This window comes from Schistocerca piceifrons, chromosome 11 (assembly GCF_021461385.2).
Source record: "Schistocerca piceifrons isolate TAMUIC-IGC-003096 chromosome 11, iqSchPice1.1, whole genome shotgun sequence".
NCBI lineage: Eukaryota > Metazoa > Arthropoda > Insecta > Orthoptera > Acrididae > Schistocerca > Schistocerca piceifrons.
The window spans coordinates 20656285-20661907 of NC_060148.1; the positions used below are offsets into that span (position 1 = coordinate 20656285).

The window sequence follows — 5623 nt, forward strand, 5'->3', positions numbered from 1 at the left end:
TGTTTTAGCGTAATATTGTGGGTGTAGTCAGCTATAAACGTGCTTACTGAAGAAACATCTGACATATTAATGAGGAAACTTGTTTATGGAGCTCTTTGAGCTTCAGTTTTGCAAAATGTGTCAACTCTGTTTCTTATCCCTGTGGCAATTAGAGATAAGTGTTAACTTGTGGAAAGTACTTACTTGTCACCACATCTTCAAAGAAAAATTGGAAAATGACTTGTTATATTGCTACTTATGTGAGAATCTTGAAGAAGAGTTGATATGGTTGTTTGGTGTAAGTGCTATGCCATCATGAATGTGGTATGGAAGTTATGACCAGAACAACTTTGTAACTTATATATTATTTTGAGGGTCTTGGAGTTTTGTCGAGTTGTGTGAATATATTACGTGGGATATGTTTATATGGTGGCGTGAAGTAATGGTTTGCATTCGTCATTTTGATGGAAATGATGACAATGATGACATACATTGTGTCAACTTAGTGTATGTTCTGCGCAGAATATAAGTTGATTTTGTGCTATCACTTGTGATATTTTGTCTGTCAATGATACGACAATTTGGTAATATGTTATTTGTGAGTCTGGTGGTGTTGCAGTAAGTGAATCTCAGTTAGCAGATTTGAAATAATGGTATGTGACCTTGATAAGGAAGTTACGATTATTATATGTCTGAAGTGTAGAATAAATTAATGTTGTATCTGACTACACATAAGTTATATCTAATTACGATTCTGCCAAAATTGTCTGACACATTAGAGATAAAAAACAATGTAAAACTCAGTGCAGAAATAGAAAATTGATAAAATAAAATGGAGGATGTTGAAATTGGAATAATATTAGGGAAGTGTACAGTTGTAATTTAAATGAACAAGGCAAACATTTGTGAAACTTGGCTGTTGGATAAAATAATGTATAAGCAAACTTCTGAGACTACTGAGAGACCATTTTTAAGTATTGACCTATTTTCCAGTTGAGACAGTGTATTATCTTCTAATTTTCGCTCTTTTTCTTGCTGTAGAGCAATTCCTCAGGCACCTGTGAATAGCTTACTTTTCCATAACATTATTCTCTTTCTAGTAGTGTGAATTGCCTCTGCCACTTTTAACATATCCGTAGTACTCTAAAATGAATTATAATACTAAATTATTTAATATGTTCTTTATTGCTTGCAGTATTTTGTTGATGATCATCCTTACATCTTTTCCTGAACTGTCCATATGACACAATTTTATGAATTTGTATAGGGGAGACAGGGGACGAAAGTTACATTCTGCATATTGCATTTTTTTATTAGGTCCCTGTAAATGTATTAAACAAAACGGACTACTGTGCATGTTCTGTGGGGCTTTCCTAACAGAACGACATTTAGTTTCCCCAAAATTACATACAATTTCTATTGTGAAATTAATTTTAAAACATCAATGTATGTAGATTAAAACTGTGTGCTCGACCGAGACTCGAACTCGGGACCTTTGCCTTTCGCGGGCAAGTGCTCTACCAACTGAGCTACCGAAGCACGACTCACGTCCGGTACTCACAGCTTTACTTCTGCCAGTACCTCGTCTCCTACCTTCCAAACTTTACAGAAGTTCTCCTGCGCACACTCCGCTGCAGAGTGAAAATCTCATTCTGGATCAATGTATGTGTTAGTTTTGTCCCTATTCTGGGAACGATAGTAACACTGGTAGGCTACAAAAGTAACATAATAAGTAAAACTTCATTTTGTCATATAAATGATTTATAGTGTAGCTTAAAGTAAATTGCCTTTACCAAATATTAAACAAACGTCAATAAGCGGCGGAAAAATATAAAACTTCAGTTATATTTGCAACTTTTAAATTAACTGAGATAACTGTTAATAATACTGAATTAATCCAGGCATTATGATAAAACGTTCATGAGTCAATTAAATAGAAGAGTAAATATAATTGCGTAGGCTTCTGCGGCCAGAGTCAGTCGACACAAAAGTTTTCTAGGTTTGGTACCGCGTCATAATGTAAAAAACTACTGCAGCCACACACTGTCAGGTGGCTTGCGGAGTATGAATGTAGATGTAGATATGACGCGGTACTAAATACAGAAAACTTTTATGTCAGAAGAGTAAATGATACGTCCTATTCAGATTCGCAGTTGTGATACACATACATATTCTCCCCTTTGGCACAAGCAACATGCTGTTGCGCTCTTGGCACGCTGCTTTTTTAAATTTAGCTTCTTCTTCGCTTTCTTCGTCTGCAAATGGGCTCTTAGCTCTTCTTCTAAAGCCAATTTCTCTGGGGAATCGGTCAAAATTGCAAGCTTTCTCCTCTTCCTCCCTTTCCTTGTTTTATGCCTTGGGTCTGGTTTTGGGAACTGATGAATAGCTTCAGATGATAACTGAAGGACGTGACTGTAAACCACTAGGCCCTGCGTTGCAGGCTGCGACACCTGGATGTGTTTCCTCATGTGTTCATGCTGGATCAGTATTAGATATGCTCACAGCTTCAGATGGTCAGCCGAAATACGCTAATGGCTCTGCCAAGGACACAGTTTGCTGTTCATGATCAGAAGCTTGTGGCGCTGGGCGATCGGCGACAGCAGGTGGCGAAAAATCAGTTTCACTGTGCACACTCCGATTGCATAGTACTATGCCTGTGCAATGAAAGCCTGCTGCAATGTTTTTGGGAGCTACAGCAAGTGTATGTGCTTCTCTTACAATTGAAGGGATGTCGAAAATTGACATGGTCTTTCCTGGAGATTCCTGATCCAGCTCTAGACAAAAGCATTGACCATCTTTTTAAATGATCATAAACTGAATGGTCTAGAGGCTGCATCCTGTGCGTACAATGTGATGGGGATGACAACGTAACTACCCCCATAGCCTTTTGCAAACATTTGGGCTTCTATGGATATATGAGATTGGTAATTGTCAAGAAGCAGCAAACATTTGTGTTCGGGAGTTGGTTTAGCAAATTTTGCAAAGGGGTGCAGGAACACCAAGAATTCCTCATTCCACATCCAACCACTTGCATTTCCTTCTCCAGTGCAAACAGTAGGATCATCTCAAACAGAATGGTCATGATACCTCAGAAAGGGAGTACAAAGAGAGGGGTAGTTCTGCTTCCCAGAGTATTGACAGCAATAGAAACTGTGACAATGGGGCCCCTTTCAGCCATAGTGATGGCTCCAATCTGCTTTATTCCACGTTTAGCGAAAATCCTGTTTGGCTTCTGGACGGTGGTGATACCTGCATTGTCCATATTCCAGGTGTCCATGGGCTAGAACTTGTATCTCTCCATAACATTAGCCAAGATGCTAAAAAAGGCATTCACATTTGTTAGATTAAACCTTGTTGCTCGAGCGAGACTTGCGACTTGAGGCGACGGAATAGCCAACTGCGGATTCGTCTTCATGAATGTTAAAAACCAGTCAGGACCTGCAGTTTGGTTATCTACCCAAGTCGATGGCATTTAAATAATGTTTATTGTTGCCAGTTCGTGAGCTAATTTACGGATATCCTTAGGACAAACTCAGTAAAATATCGCTGACGCATTAATTACATTTTCAGCTATTACTTTTCCTTCTTCATCAGAGAACATTTGTTTATGCTTCTATATCTGACGTGAGGTCAGTGTGCTGCCATCACACACACACTTCTCTCTCTTTTTGATGTACTGATGCAAAGTCGCATGGCACATATTGTGTTTTTTTACTGCTGCTGTAACACTTACGCTAAAATTTTTAACATCATCTACCACAATTTGATACACAGGTGTAACAGTTAGTCCTCTTGTAGTCGTCCTAACTAGTGATCTCTCCTGTAATAAAATAACTAAGTAAATAGATTTTTTGAGTAAAACACTGTAGCAATATCTCCTAACAGTATTATACGTAATTTACTGACGCTAATGAGAAAAAGAAGGGGATCTGTGTTCCTAATACTCTTTTCTCAGTGACAGGAACGAAAGTAAGAGTGTTACGTCTGTCCCCAGAAGAAATGTTACTTTCGCCACCCACAACACTTTTCTCTTAAATTCGTACTTTTTGCATGATCTATTTCAAATAATAAAAGCATTGATAGTAACAGTAGCGTAAAAATGAGCGTTTTACATAGTTAAATTATTATAGTAGACTTATGTTTACAGCTTTCCTTGGCCCTTTCACACCAATAATACGCTGCGGTTTAAGCTAAGAAATAATTTACAGCAGGAAAGCGATAAATATGATAGAGCTGGGATCTATAAAATTCAGTGTAACACGTGCAAGGCAAGCTATGTAGGCCAAACTGGTAGGTCTTGTAAAGTACGTTACAAAGAACATAGCGATTCTTTCCGGCTTAATAATTTCGAAAAGTCAGCTGTAGCCACACATATTTGAGAAACGGGACACCCCATGTTGGGAATAGATCAGGATCTCGTTATTTTACATAGACAGGAGAAAGGCAAAAAGCTGGATCTACTAGAACAGCTGGAAATTACGATACATAGGGTGGATAATCAGAACAGACTGAATGAACAGCTAACTGGTGATATAAATAACTTTTTCAAACATTTCACTGGTTTCCTTTTGTAACTACATTTTTAGCAATTGGCAGGATACCATCATTTCATGAGGTACTTGGAACATGTATACGTTATCTGTTTGTATAGACATCTCTGTGACTTCCTTGTTTTGTTATGCGTGAGCTCACTCGCGTTTCAGTGTCGTGTTTGGCTATGTGGTGTGTGGTATCAACGAGACGCACAGGCGGTTTACGACGATAGAGGAGAGAGCTATGTGGTTAGATGTTGAACACCATAGGCGACACCATTTTAGAGTTTTTTATATTTTGATGACTATGTGGAGATGCACCTTGGAAGACACGGCTGCAACAAGGGAAGTAGCCACTATGTTTCAATTTTATTATCAATTTTATTGTGCCAGGTGCATGTTCCATTTTAGCGAGTTGTACAGGTTCTTTTACTTTTTATTATTCTGACGATGGAAGCTTGAATTCCGAAACGCGTCAATCTTAGTGTTTTACACTATAAACAAGTGGTTGAGCCGATATATTTCTTAACATTGACATTCAAAACCACAACCTCTCGTCCAGTATGGATAAAATCAAATTTATATTCGTATTTCTTTGATGTCACGAGACAAGTTACTCACTGTACGAAAGAAAAATGTTTTCTTCTTTTAAAATTTTCCAATGGATGGTGCTTGCATCATTTTGCTAATATATATTAGCACTTGATTATTGGTACCCTGCCCTTGACTGACAACATTCAACCAAAATCATAAATGCATGATTCTCATTCTTCAATATCTTTCCTTTACTGCCGTGTCACTCTAGTGGTACTGATTGCAATTTCATGAGTTTTGTGAAAGTATTTTTGTAATTTCATTATTCTGGGCTACTATTTCCATTTAATAGAAGAGTGCAAATTGGTTTAAAACATACCTCTGCTAAAGAAAAGCAATAATTATTCTTTGCCATGAATTTGTAATTGCACCTTTCATTTCAAGTCTAACACCACAATACATATTCAGTCATTTGCATTAATCTTATTTCAGGAAGACAATATAAGGTTCTATTACTGTCAAATATCAGTAACACATTCAGCTTAATGTCACAGTTTTATGAACTTTGTCAAAAATTT

General features: G+C 37.5%; 1 non-coding gene across 1 annotated transcript; it reads right to left on the reverse strand.

Annotated features, from left to right (window-relative positions):
- Positions 1 to 1444: 1444 nt before the first annotated feature.
- On the reverse strand, positions 1445 to 1519 carry Trnas-cga. Its single transcript has one exon. It is a non-coding gene; the product is annotated as a tRNA-Ser (tRNA).
- Between the last annotated feature and the right edge of the window lie 4104 nt (positions 1520 to 5623).